At 48.4% G+C, this 14838-nt stretch overlaps 1 long non-coding RNA gene across 2 annotated transcripts; it reads left to right on the plus strand.

Annotated features, from left to right (window-relative positions):
- The first annotated feature begins 8571 nt into the window (after positions 1-8571).
- On the plus strand, positions 8572-14762 carry LOC102551352 (uncharacterized). 2 transcript variants are annotated; one of them, XR_015648237.1, is made up of 5 exons: positions 8572-8668; positions 12487-13323; positions 13661-13756; positions 13842-14106; positions 14328-14762. It is a non-coding gene; the product is annotated as an uncharacterized LOC102551352 (long non-coding RNA). The 2 variants fall into 2 exon arrangements; XR_015648236.1 differs by lacking the exon at positions 8572-8668 and having other exon boundaries at positions 13161-13323; positions 13826-14106.
- Positions 14763-14838: the final 76 nt, after the last annotated feature.

Genomic DNA, 14838 nt, shown 5'->3' on the forward strand with positions numbered 1-14838 from the left:
TAAAGGGAAAGATAGAACCATACTGGAGTTCCAGGGACAGAGTCATTGTGCCAAGACTTGGGAACTATCCCAGGGCTCCTACCGCCAAGAGGCCCCTCTTCACCCCTACCTCCATAGCTACCTGCTAATTCACCATGAAGTCACCTTCCTTTTGGAAGGGGTCCCCAGAGCACATGATGCACCTCATGTTCAACCCCATCCCCTGATGGTGTTTGTTAGAGACAGCATGGAGAAACCAGGTTTAACATTTTATTTATTTATCTATAAGTGTATGTGTACAGGTACGTGCATGCTACTGCCAGCAAGTAGGAGTCAATTCTCTCCTTCCACCACTGCCCCCAGGAACCAAACTCAGGTCACCAGGCTTGGCAGTGAGAGCCCTTACCTTCTGAGTCACCTCACCTGCCCAGAGCCAGGGCCATATTTTTAAGTTTGCTATTTTGTGTCCATAGAAATGGGGCAGGAAGAGTCACTGGGGAGTTTGTTGAATGAGATGACCTCATTCAAGGAGGAGGTAAGAGACTTTCCAAGGAGGTAGGAGGGTTGGGGTTGCTGACTTGGTGTGGGAGGGTTCCTCTCTTCTACTGATAACCTGGACTTCTGTGTTCAAGCTCCCAGAGGGAGTGAGCATCTACTTGTGGGCTGTGAAAGATAGCCTCATTTCTGGTTGAGCCAAGGCTTGAAACCCCAGAAACCCTGAAAGAGACTGTAGGCGTTTCGCCTGTTCCAGGGCACCAGGCCCTGTCCCTAGCCGCAGTCCCCCACAGATTTGTGGCCATCAGTCATGTAAGGGCAACACCCAAAGCCCCTCCACTTGTACAGGACATGACCTGTGGTCACGTAGGCTCAGGACAGATCTCCATGCTAATGAGGTACCTAAAGGCCTGGAGGGTCTAGCCAATAAGCTTTCCTTCCCAGACATTCCTCCCTACAAAAGGTATTTAACCTCAGGCCCACCCTTAGAAGTGGGGTATGGTTTTACTCATCCACTTTCTGTCATGACAATAAATGTCTTTTTTTTTTTTTTTTTTTGGTTCTTTTTTTTCGGAGCTGGAGACCGAACCCAGGGCCTTGCGCTTCCTAGGCAAGCGCTCTACCACTGAGTTAAATCCCCAGCCCCTGACAATAAATGTCTTAAAACCATGGACTGTCTCTTTTCATTGGTATCTGCTGTGGGGAGCAATGGGGAAGGCCTAGAAGGCCTCTCTGCACTCCCAACCTCCAGCTGTCAAGCTCTCCCCATGGGACCAGCTGGAGCTCTCCTCTTCTCCCCACTTGGCCTGGGCTAGATCCAGCCCGCAGGCTCCCACTCCATTCTCAGCACTTCCGTGACTCCCAGTGGCGCCTAGGTGTCCGAGAACCTGAGAACCAGACGGCCCCAGCCATGTCGCAGGCCCAGGACCCCTGAGCCAGCTCCAGCTGTCCGTTGCCTCAGACTGAGTTTCCCCACCCCTGGAGGAACAGTGTCCTGGGCTTCCCTATAGCCTGACACTTGCCCTGGTGACAGTGTGAGGTAAGTGCTGTCAACTTTCTGCATCCTACCTCTAATGTCATTTTTCACCAACATGCCAACAGTGTAGCTACTCCTCATACCATCATTAAGAGCACCCAATCACCCATCCGTGACAATTTTGTCAAGTTGACACAACGTAGAATAACCAGGGTAAAGAATCTCAATGTGGGATTGTCTACATTGGGTTGACCTATGGGCATGTCTATGGTGGGCTGTCTTCATTAAGTTAACTGATATGGGAAGACCCAGCCCACTATGGGAGGTATCATTCCCTAGGCAGGTGTCCTGAACTGCATAAGAGTGAAGAAATTGAGCTGAGTGCAAGCAACCAGCATGAAGGCATTTATTCTCTCTCTGCTATTGACTGTAGATATGGTATGACTAGTTATTTGAAGAACTTGCCTCAACTTCCTCCACAGTGATGGACCATAACCTGGAACTGAAAGCTGAAACAAACCCCTTTAGCTCTATGCTGTTTTTTGTCAAGATATTTTATCACAGCAACAGAAATGAAACTAGAACATATCCATCTATCCACACATATACCCATCTACCCACTCAGTCATTCATTCATTCATACACCTAGCCACTCATTCACTCACCCATCCATTCGAACATCTTCCTATCTATCCATTTCTCTGTCCATTCATCCATCCATCCATCCACCCACCCACCAATTTCTTCATCCATCCATTCATCTACTACTCCACCATCTACCCAGCTATTCACACATTCATCCATTCCTCTATCTACTTACCGATCCACCCATTTCTTCATCCATCCATCCATCCATCATCAACCCATCTATTTCTTCATGCATATCTATCCATTATCTATCCATCCTCCCACCCACTGACCTAACACTTCTGGAATTCACACTGTATTATTTCTCCTAAACTATGGTCCAGATTCCTAGAAAAACCTGTTCTGCCCTGGTCCAAGTCCACTGAAAAGGACCTTCTGTTGGCCATTTCAGAGTGGGTGACCTCAGTTGCTCAAAGTCCCAGGTGTACAAGTGAGTAGGTCCTCCTCCATACATGCTTTTATAGGCTAACTCTTATCTGAGACTCCTCCAGGGGAGGCCCTGTAGCCAAGCATTGCTGTCAGAGCCTATCCTACCTGCCCAGCCTGCTCACCCATAGTATGGGCCAACAGCTTCATCCAGCCAGGCTAGCTAGGCCAGGCTAGAGGTGCGTGGGAAGGCGTGGACAGAGCAGCGAAGGGGTCCAAGGGTGCAGGTGGACCTCATCTCTGCGTCTAGCACCGATATCTACAAAACACCTTGTGCTCAGGCTTTGGGCAAGATCTAGAAATATGACCTGGAGAAACTCTGTTGTCTGATAGCATCATAGCTCAGCATCCCAGTGTCTGTCCAGGAAACTTGTCCTTCCTCTCTGGCAGCCTGGCCTTGACTAGCCAGCATCCCACAGTGTGATTCCCAGCCAGCTTCACCTCATGACAGCCATGCCATGGAACACAAGCCTCCACTCCATTCCCGCCCCTGGCGCCACCTCAAGGCCACTTCCCTCCTGACCTTCCTGCTCTAGGGAGCAGTCATTCCCACACAGCCCTTTCTCTCCCTTCCTCCCTGTCACTCTGTCCCTCCCACTCTCCGGAAGGGAAGCCAGGTCCCAACCATTGATTAATAGCCTGGCTTTCACTGATAATTCCTCACTGAGGGCCCACAGCTCCAAGTTTTGAGTAAACATAGCAATTTTCTTTAAATAAACATCCTCTTTACAAAGTAAAACCCCCAGACCAGCTGACCCAGAGGCCATTTTCACCTCTGTGTCCTGCTCCAAGGCATCTGCGTGGGAGGGAGGGAATAGCCTACCAATCAGGATCCTCCATGGGCCTTCTTTCTCTCAACACTCTGAGTGCCCTGTAATTCCTTTCCTGCCTACAGAAGTTCCACCCTCTAACCCCACCTAATACTTCTTCTCCTCAGTGCACAGGTCAATGTCTTCGCCAAGTGGTTTTACCTCAACCCCACCTCCCCCAGCAAAGGCAGATCGGACTGGCCCGTGTGCCTCCTTCTTGATCCACCATCCCTGTTGAGAAGCCACAATGTCTGGCTTCTGATCTTCAGTCTCCACGATTCCTGTAACTCTATGCCGTATTCAGACCCACTCTTCTTTTTTTTTTTTTTCTTTTTTCTTTTTTTTTTCTGGAGCTGGGGACCTGAACCCAGAGCCTTGGGCTTGCTAGGCAAGCGCTCTACCACTGAGCTAAATCCCCAACCCCCAGACCCACTCTTCTACCTTGACTCCCGTACCTTGGGTCTGACAGCTCTCCCAATTCTGTGTCTCATCAGAGGTGGGGATGGAGGCCTGGGAGTCTACACACTACGTAGGAACCAATGCAGGCAGTGCAGGGATATGTGGAGGACCAGGACCACTGCAGCAGCTCCCAGGACTCAGCCACTGAGTCAGAATACTGAAGAACAGGTGGTCTCCGCCTTGACCCTGTGAGGGATGCTGGAGTGGTCCTTATGCTGAGTTCATCACATCAGATACTACAATGATTCGCAACGCTGGGCATTTTGAAATCAACACCCTCCCCCGCTCTCCTTTTACTCTTCCAGAGCACGAGTACTCTGAGAGTCCTGCTGGGTCTTTGGTTGGTCAAAGATGAAGGATGCTTTAGGGATTTGCAGAGCAGATAAACGTATTTACTAGGATGAACACAAACCTCAGGGGGTCAGGGGAAGGGGAACGGTTTTCCCAGCACTGCCGACTCTGAGACCAGAAAGTTCCCCTGGCAGGATATGGGAAGGTCCCCAGCAGTGGCTGCCAGGGTCCACTTCCTGCAGGGTGTGTGCTGTCAGTGAGACCCAAGGAGGAGTCACCCCCGCCAAATATCATCAGTGCTGGGTTCCTGGATTTGAGACGGTCCAGCTCCAGAGGCAGAAAAACAAACAAACAACGAAAACAAAAATACAAAAAACCAGACAGCGGCAGTGGCACCTCTGTGTACCTGGGCGGAGCCGGGAGGCTAAGCTCAATCTTGGTTCAGTGTACAGCCTCAGAGTCTCTCACCACCTTAAACAAGACTGGAAACCGGCTGACATTTCTAGTTTAGAGGCTCCGGGTTCCCAGCTGGGCGTAAGCTTTGCTGATACAAAACAAAACAAAACAAACGAAACAAAACAAAACCCTTCCTGAATGCAGGGTGTGGCAGTCCATGCTGGCCATCTTCAACTCAAGAAATAAAAGGAGGGTGTGCAAGGCCCTAGGTTCCATTTCCAGCATTGCAAGGAGAAGAGGGGGAGGACAAAAGAAAGAATAGTAATAAAACAGCCTGTTTTACAGAGAAATCCTGTCAAAACAAAAACAAAACAAAAACAGAACAAAAAAACAAAAACAAAAACAAAACAAAACAAAAAAAAACCAGACTGGGTGTGATCCATACCTGTGATCTCAGTATTTAGAAAGCTGAGGCGAGAGGATTATCACAAGTTCAAGGTCAGCCTGTGATACACAGTGAGCTTTGTGAGAGGCTGGCTATAGAGTGAGACTCTGTCTTTTAAAAACAAAAACAAAAACAAAAACCAAAACAAAATGCACACACGGAGAACTTGTGACAACGTTTCCCACCTTCATCTGCACCTTTCACACTGCCCTCTCCCCCACTCCATCCGAAGATTCCTGGTGACCCCCGGCAAGCAGGTTCAATTAGTTCCTTCTTTTTAAGAAATGTCTGCAGAGCCATGAAAGCCCAGGTGCTGTGTGCTGCTCCTATGTCAACATGACATAAGCTAGAGTCATCTTGGAAGAGGAAATCTCAGCTAAGAAAATGTCTCCACTAGATTGCCTGTGTCACTGTGGGTAGTGCCACCTTGCCACCTCTGGGCTGGTGGTCTTGGGAGGTATAAAGAAAGCAGGCTGAGCAAGGCATGGGGAGCAAGCCAGTAAGCAGCACCCTCCATGGCCTCTGCATCAGCTCCTGCCATGAGTTCTCGCCCTGGCTTCCCTGTGATTAGGACTTGTAAGATAAATAAGTCCTTTCCTTTCCATGTTGCTTTTAGTCGTGAGTTATCATAGCAGTAGAAACCCTCACTAAGAGACCTCTGCCCCCACCACTCTGCTTGTTACTTTACCTTGGCACTGTTACTTGTATCTTTTTTCTTTGCACTAAGAAACAATTCATACTAGATAACATTTGCTCCTTTTAGTCGAAGCTCACTGTGTTTAGCATACACAGCTCAGTGGTTTTAGCATACTCAAAAGAACTGCATAGCTATTACCACTCTCCGAGTAGTAATAAACCCCCTAAATAAACCCAAGACCATTAGCGGTCACTCCTTTCTCCTTCACCCACAGACACTAGCGAGCCACCAGTAAGTTTTTCGAGGACTTTCTTATTCTGGGCATTTATATAAATGGAACAGTGCAAAGTGTGGTCTTTTGAGTCTGGGTTGTAGCCCTTAGCATAGTGTGTGTGTGTGTGTGTGTGTGTGTGTGTGTGTGTGTGTGTGTGTTATAGAACATGGGTGAGAGACAGAGAGACATCATAGGGAGAAACAAGGACAACCTTAAAGCCACCATCCTATAAAATCTGCACCAGCAGGGATGACCCCTTCCCCCCATCACTCTGTGTACATAGATGGATCCTATCTCTCATCCTTCCCCACCCAGATCCTCTAGCTCCCTCAACTCAAGACCACGTGAAACCAGGGAAGAATTGTGTATAGCTGCTTGGGATTATGGGCTGGGTACTGAGGTGAGGATCCAGTGACCCTCTCCACTCCCTCTTTTAACACAGCTGTGAGGATCTTTGGCAAGGAGGCCCAACTCCTGAGATGGTGGCAGTTGGGCTCAAAGGCTGGTCCCCTATAGCTGCCTTTCTGGGTACCACTCACTGCCGCCCAGTGCCTGGCTTACAGGCAGGGCTCTCAGCTTCTTGTAGGTGCTGGGAATACAAATTCAGGTTACAGAGTCAGGAATACAAATTATGGTTTTGTAGCCAGCACTTTGCCCACAAAGCTACCCCCTAGCCCGTTAAAACGAAGCATCTAAGTCAGCAGTTCTCAACCGTCCTAACCCTTTAATATACTTCTTCATGCTGGGGTGACCCCCAACCATAAAATTACTTTGGTTGCTATATCATAACTGTAATTTTGCTTCTGTTATGAACAGTGATGTAAATATCTATGTTTTACAATAGTCTTAGTCGACCCCTATGAGGTCTTTTGTTCCCTGTGGGGTCATGACCCACAGGTTGAGAACATTGATTTAAATAAAATATTAAAGGACAAATAATCCCATGGTTTTAAAAAAAACTATTGATTTTACAGTTCTTCTGTTTGTTTCTTCTCAGCATATGTTTAAATAAATTAGAAATATAATAAAAAGTCCGGTGCAGGGGTTGGGGATTTAGCTCAGTGGTAGAGCGCTTGCCTAGGAAGCGCAAGGCCCTGGGTTCGGTCCCCAGCTCCGAAAAAAAAAAGAACCAAAAAAAAAAAAAAAAAAAAAAAAAAAGTCCGGTGCAGTGCAGTTTACATGTATTTTGTGTATAAACTGACTAGCGATTCTAAAGGATTGCGCCTCATTTTTTTCTGCTGGAAAGAACAGCGTTGCATTCTCTATGTAAACTCTTGGACTTTGTCTCTTTTCAGAACCCTGGCTCCTTCGTAACTTTCGTTTCCTATTTGCTAAACTTTCATTTAAAAAAAGTAACTATTGAACACAGCTGCGTGTTTATGACTGCCAGCTGTGTGAGACTTCCAGTGTCCCACCTTCCTCAACACTTGTCAGGATCTGTCCCTTCCCCTAACCCGGTTGGCGGGTGCAAGGTGGCATCTTGCTGTGGTTTGGATTTGCATTTCCCTGGGGAGTAAGCTCTGCCTCTTTTTGCATACAGACCTCACATATACACTTACACCTTGGGGGGGGGGGGGGGTTGAATTGCAGTCACTTCTAAGTTCAGGGGTTTCCTGTTTCGTTTGTTTTTGCTTTTGTTCAGTTTTCTGCACACATGCCCTACCGTCACTGTTCTGTGATCCGTCTCTATATGTCTGAGTTCCCTGTTACGCTTTGGTCAAACGTGGGCTGAGCCTGTGTCTTATTCAAACCCATGCCCTCCTCTTGGGCCCAGTGCATCTACAGTGGTGCCTGGCAAATTTGTGGATTGGACATTCAGCCTTGGACACACACAGGCCTGGACACAAAAGTCTGGACACACAGACTTTTGACATTGTCCTTATGTTTTTCTCCAGGGTCTTTCTAAAGGTCCATGTTTCCAACTTACCTTTCTGTGTAGGCCTGTGGCAGGTTTAAGGGGACTTTGGTGTGAAGTGGGGTCTGAGCTCAACAGTCTGTGTTCTGGAATATTCTGGCATGGTACCCTCCCTCCAGCTCTCAGACTCCCCTCTCTTCTTTGGTGTGGCTTTGGGAGGTAGAAATGGTTGTTTTCCAGCCAAGGCGAATACAGCTCAAGAAGGATTGGTGCCAAAAATATTGATGTCCTTGAGGTATATGACCACCACCACACAGCATACCAATGGCTGCGAGGTGACCCAGAAGACAGAGCCAGACCCTGCCCTTCCTCCATTTTGTTGGCCTCCATGACCTTTAAAATATTCTTTTGTGTGTGGGGAGGGTGGTAATGGGGGGAGGATGGGGAGGGGAACAGCCATACAGGAGGGGAGGGGGGGTTAGGGGGATGTTGGCCTGGAAACCGGGAAAGGGAATAACAATTGTAATGTAAATAAGAAATACCCAATTTATTAAAGATGGAGAAAAAGAAAAAATAAAAAATATTCTATTGTGTTCATACCGGGAAATGGAACTGCTGGACCATGCAATAATTCTATTTCTCCCTTTTCCTTTCCTTTCCTTCCTTCATTTCTTTAAAGACTGTATTCTACAGAGTTTGTTTCCCACCCACAGTGCCCAGGGCGTCCTACAACACTAGTTATGGTTCATGCATGGTGACGACTGCTCTGGTAGGTGTGAAGTAGTATCTATTTGCGTGTTTGATTTGCATTTCTCCTGTGACTCCTGCATTGAGTCATGACTATTGACCATTTTTTATGACTTACAGAGAAAAACAAGTGTTTCCTTAATTGAATTGCCTTCTTTTGGTTTCTGTTACTGCTGGTGGTGGTGGCTTGTAGAACTTCTTTGTATATCCCGGATATCGGTCCTTTGCCAGGTACGCAAATTGCAAAATTTTTCTCCCATTCTATGGGTGGTCTTTTTACTCTATGGATCACCTTTTACTGTGCAAAGCTGACATTTTGGTGAAATACAGTGTGTCTGATGGAATGACTTAGGATATTTAAAATAAAGCGCAAGGAAGGAAAGCCGGTGAAAGAAAAATACCAACAGAAATGAATTCTGTGTTTGTCCTTGAGCTGATGACATCCTTTGTTCTGGGGAAGCCCCGGCTGAGAGCGGTGGGTGAGAACTAGAGCCCACATACACTGTTTCGAGCCCCAGTAAGAAGCCTACACATTCTTGGGCCCAGGAGTGGGCTTGTGTGGGTGGGGAGGGGTTGCACTGTGGCTCTGGGGTTTCCCTGAGCTCTGTAAAGGGTGTGTGGCGAGCGGGTTCAAAGGCAGGAAGTTCACTGTTGGGAAAGCAGAGAGTACCTCTCTCTGCCTCTTTCTCTGTAGGTCAGATGTCAGCCTCCCGGAACCAAGTCTAAAGGGCGGCTGCCTGTCTGCCCTTTGCTCTCTGTAAATCTTTCGCCACCTTTATTTTGTTTCGTGAGTTTTTTTTAATTCTAAAAATAATTATGCCTATATCTAACCGAATGAAGCATAAAAGGAAAACATTAACAGTGATTATTCATTAAACAAGATTGTGTCAGCAACCAGGCTTCATGAACCCCTAGAGAACCCCAGCCACCCACAACCCTCCTCATCCACACCCGGCAAGGACCCTGATCCCTTAGGGAGGGACTAGTTCTGGTACAGCGGGGCTCGGTTCAGATTTGTCTGATTTCAAAGGCCATTTACTCCAGCCTCTTTTCTAGTACCACTCACCTTAGCACTTACAGTTTTTTCTTAAGCTTTTGAAATTATGATTATGTATTTTCAAACTCTGTTTACAAATGCAAAGTCAGCTGACTGTCTTAGGAATACTAAGATATGCTGTCTATTGCATTCATTTTTCTCATAAATTGATGTTGTGGGTGCTATTACCACAGTTTTAACTGGGGTCATCATCTCAGGCTGATGTGCTTGCCCCAATCCCTGCCTGCTGGATACCGTGAACGGTCATCCCCCACATCCCCTGACTTGTCTCAAGAGGACAGCTCAACAAGGTTTGGGGATTTCACTGCTTTCCGGTCACCAATAATAAAACGGCAAAGGTTCTGTCCACAGCAGCCCCCCCCCTTTTCCTGATACCTTCTAAAGGGGAATGACAAACAGCTTCCCTGGAGAGCGTGAGGAAGGGACCCACTGCTGTGCCACACGCATCACCACCTTCTTCTCCAGACACGGTTCTGGTGGCATCTTGAACGGCAGCGTCTGCTCTCTTGACTCTCTCTGTACACAGACTTCTGTCATACACACCGTTATTTGTCCCAGAGCAGTGTGTAGGGACAGTTTTGGTTGTCCAGCTGGTATCAAGCTGGTAGAGACCAAGGATACTGCGAAGCATCCTTCAAGGCCCAGGCGGTCCCCATAAATCCCGGTGTTGAGTCAGAGTGAACCCAACAATTCTGCGTTCCTTAGCCAGCTCCCCGTGGCTTTCATTCTTTGAGCTAAATGTTCTCATACTACATGGCACTGTGAGAGACACGCCATGGGAATCTTAGATAGGACAAGAGACATGGTCCTGGACAGAGAAATCCACGGGGCAGCATACACAAGAGCAAGGTGCACAGTGGAGAGAAGAGGTAACACTGACCTATGCTTGTCCCCATATTCAACCCCAGACAGAGGGGAAGGAAGGAAGGAGGCTAAGATTCATGGCCCTCAAGACATCTTGCACCTCCTGTGACCTTTTAAGGATTATAAACAAGGTTCCATTGTGTCACTGATGGTAAAGGTTCCAGTGAACCAGCCTGTGTGTTTGCCACAGGGGAGACTTACTTGTCATGCTGCCCCCTGAGATGTCTGGGTGAGATTAAAGGGTCCTTTATGTTGTGCCTCTTTGGTGACCAGAGAGGCAGTGGAGGTCTTTCCCCTCCAGGCAATAAACTAAAACCCCTTGAGATTGATTGCTGGTCAGGAGACACATTTTAATGGACTAGCTTTATTGACCATTCAGAGGAGACTGGGGTTATCATGGAGAGTGTGAGGAAACACATCCTTGCTGGTGGAGGAGGCATTTATTGCTGTCCTGTGGGCTATACTACTCAGACCCTTCCACCCCTGTGGCTATTTGGTGCATACGTGCTGCAGGACAGTGACCCTGCCCTCAACATCAGCAGCTTGCCTTCCCACAGGCTGGATGCCCTATGGGCCGGGCTTCTCTGCAGCAGGGACAAAATAAGAAAAAAATAAGGGACACACTCTACATGTGGGAGCAAATCAGAGAGCAGTCCCCCATTCCGCAAGTTCCACCGGTTATCAGAACATAGAGACCCTTGAAGTCCGACAGACCGAGGGAGAGCCGCCTGGCTCAGATCTGCAACCAGCTGCTAGGTGCTGACTTTCCTGCCAGTCATGTATGGGTCCTAAGTCTCGCTTGCTCTTAGACAGTTTTTCCAGTGGCTTCTATCTTGACTCTGCTGGACAAACTGAGCTATTGCTCTCTCTCTTCCGTGACACCCATTGCAGTTAGCTTTTTCCAGCATTCTGGCTATGCTGTCTCAGAGAGCTCACCGTGTGCTCTGAGGCTCAAATCTCCTAAACACACCCACCCTGTGGCCCAGCACCTAGGAGACAGAGTCTCCCTGCATTTTACTAATTGCTGTTTCTTGAGAGGTGAGCAGTCTATGCCAGGGCTCTGGGAGAGAGCTGCTAAGGTGGCAGTTTTAGCACAGGAGTTTTCTGGGTATCTGTGAGCCTGGCAGAATTTCCTGTCGTCTCTTTTAAGCCAGGGAGAGAGATAGTAGCATCCTCTCTCCCTAAGATCTGTTTCATTGTGCTTTGCACAAAAGCAAACAATAAATGTTGCTATTAATTTAGGAGCCACTGGAAAGCAAGCTTGAGTCTATCTACAGGGTGTTGAGAGAAAATTTATTTCCTCACAGCTTCCCTCAATGGAACTTGAGAGAGGAACAAAGGCATTTATCGCTTCGCCCAGAGCCACAGCAGTGGTGATGGTCAGGCAGCCCTGTTTGCAAGGCTGGCTCTGTGAATTGAGGCGTGTGGCTGGAATCCTCACCAGGCTCAATAGTGTTTCTTGTCCTGGCGTTGACCACCCCTCCCAGGGGAGACTTTCTCCTTTTCTCAGCAGGTGTCTGTCCCTGGCTGAGGATGAGGATGTGGGGTGTGGTGGGAATGGAACATTGGAAGGTCTGAGGCAAGCTGTCACCCACTCACACCAGCAGTTTGTCATTCAAACGTTGCTCATTCCAAGAACAGAAGCAGATCTAGAAGTCAGATGCAGGCAGCCAAACGTCTCTTCGCCTGGCTTGTTGCCATGGTGGCTTCCTGGTCCAGTGTATAAACTCTTCCACTTCCCGAGACTGAGAAGACATAGAGCCCTGGCTCATCTGTAGGCAGCACAAGCCCTCCAAAAGGGAGCTCCCTCGTTCCCTCTCTCGTCCTGGCACCTTCTCCCTTCTTCACTTCTCCCAGGCTTGACAGAGGCCCTGAAGCACGTGAGGCCATTATTCAAACATTCCCCAGATTTATTATGACAAGAGTACTGAGAAGTTCTCAGAGGCTCTGAGGTGATGGCCTCATATGGGGAGATTCATTTGTGCTAAAAGCTGCTGTCTGGGATTAGAGGGCAGAAATGCCACTAGAGATTCTTATTCTCTCTCTCTCTCTCTCTCTCTCTCTCTCTCTCTCTCTCTCTCTCTCTCTCTCTCTCTCTCTCTGTCTCTGCCTCGGTGGTGCCGAGCAGCTTCAGTTTCTTCAGCTCTAAGACAACCGCCATGGAAGGAGAAGCTCACAGGGTCAAACAGGCTCCCCCAGGGTGAGCTGGGATGATGATGAACTGGGAATTAACCAAAGGACAATCAGAGTCCTGGTACACGAAATCCTGCCCTCAGGCAGATAGTAAGGGAGACAAGGGCCCAACTCTGGAGGGACTCAATTTTCCCACCAGCTTATTGGGTACACACTTGACAGCCCATTACCTCATTACTGGGGACGCTTCCTCCTTCTCTTGGTGATAACATTTCCCATCCACAGCCCCCATAACTGACACAGTCACATGACTGCACACAGAGCAGTCCCACGGGAAGCAGAGTTCTGCACTCAAACCATCCACAGTGCACTCACATAGGGAATTCACAGGCGCGAGGGTAACGCTTGCTCTCTCTTCCCCACAGACAGCCTATGGTTCTCTCAGCTCTCAGGGATTATACCATGGAGCTCAGTCCCTCACAGACACACAGAGGAGAGCCCTGTGCACACAGCTCTGTTCACCTTCAGGCCGGCATCCTCCCAGTCCCTCCCTCCCAGGACGCCAGGTCCAATCCTTGTGTGAGGAGATACTCTGACCGTCCCTGGCAGCTACACTGCCTGCCCACCACCTCTGCTGGTGGGGTGTAGGCTCCAAAGCTTCACAGACCCAGAACCTCTGTAGTCTTGATAAACCCCAGACACAGGTTACTCTCTAGGGAACTCATTTGGGCTGCAGCTGTATTCATGGAACACACATCGTATCAGCAGCTCATGCCTCCCTGGAGCTGAACTGACAGATCTGTATGGTGGGGCTGTGGCTGTTCCTTAACAGGTAGGTACCCTGGAGCCCTGGCCACTGTGCTCAGACTCGGGTCACTGCTCCTCTTCTCAGCAGTCTTTCAGCCTGGAAGAGTTTGGCCTTGAGTTAATGGGTCCAGTGCTCTCAGCCCAAAGCCTGAGGGGTGGGAAGAAAAACCAAGCCAGTTGGAGCCTGGGTTCCAGAAAACACGTCCCCATAACTGATCTGAAGAAGGGAAGTGCAAGCCAGTCCACCGCCCTGGAAGTCTGTCCACTGCCGGTTGCCCCACCTCAAGGCTCCAGTGTGGTTTTTGAAGGTTTAGCTTATCATGCTTGGCCTGACATCCCTCCCCTCTCCCTGCCTCATTCAGGCGCTCGCCACATAAGACCCGTTCTTCAGGTCTTTCAAGGATTGAGAAGCCAACGGTCAGTCTGTGACGGGGAGGACAAAGCTGGAAGCTCAGAAGGTGGGAGCAGGAAGAGCTTTCTCTTGTCTGCTGCAGCATAAGTGCAGTTATGTGATTCCCTCCTCTCAGTGACGGCTTTTCCTAGGTTTGCTGTAGTGGTAACCAACATGGCTCCCGGCTCCGGGCTTCCATCCAAAGCTAAGAAAGGGTATGCTGTAAGCCGACACCTTTGGTCCTAAGCTCTGAAAATGACCTCCAGAGCCACCTGTGGGGCCAACTTTAGAGCTGACCAGTCCCAATGCTGTGTCTGGAGCTAGAGTAGGTGAGGGGCACAGCTCTCCCAGAGTTAATACGATCATTCTCACCAAAGGACTGGATGGACCCAGAACAGCCAGAACAAGGCCCCAGAAGTAAGTACTCTTTGAATTTTAATAAGTGCACAAACCTCTTGGGGCTCTTGTTAAAATGCATATTCTAGTTTAATAGTTCTGGGACAGGGACCAAGAGCCAGCAAATTTTTAACCTTTTTTTTTTTTTTTCATTGATTTGTTGGAGGTGGGGCATGGTGTAAGCATGTGTGTGGGTCAGAGGGCAGTCTTCCTCATCATCAGTTCTGTCTTCTACCTCACAGGTTCTGAGGGCATGAGACCTCTTCCCATGGAGCCATCTCGCCAGCACAAAGAATCTGACTGTTTACACGACTCCGTGCTGGCACTCGTGGGGGTCAAGGAGCTCCCCCAGCCTTTGGAGTTCAGAGCTGAGGTGGAACACAGTGTTGTTGGAAGAAGGCTAAAAGACTGATGATCTCTGGCTTTGTAATCCTAACCGTACTTGGGGCTAGAAGCTAATGGTTTCTGTAATCTTAACACTCTCTTGCTTATTCTGTGGCTGAAAACCACCCGCTTTTTTTCTCTTCATATTTGTGCTTTAATAAGCGCTGGGGGAAACTTTGTGCTTAAATGAGTGCAGAAACTCAACTTGTTATTACTAATCCTATGCTTTAATAAGCACTGAGAAATGAGCTCTTCATTACTGTCCTGTGCTTAAATAAGTGCTGAAAACTTAACTTGTTGACTCTTTTATTATTTGTGCTTAAATAACCAGTAATTTCTGGCAAATTAGCATATGTCATTTAGCCACGG

Source organism: Rattus norvegicus, chromosome 1 (genome assembly GCF_021556685.1).
Source record: "Rattus norvegicus strain SHRSP/BbbUtx chromosome 1, alternate assembly SHRSP_T2T, whole genome shotgun sequence".
Taxonomy (NCBI): domain Eukaryota; kingdom Metazoa; phylum Chordata; class Mammalia; order Rodentia; family Muridae; genus Rattus; species Rattus norvegicus.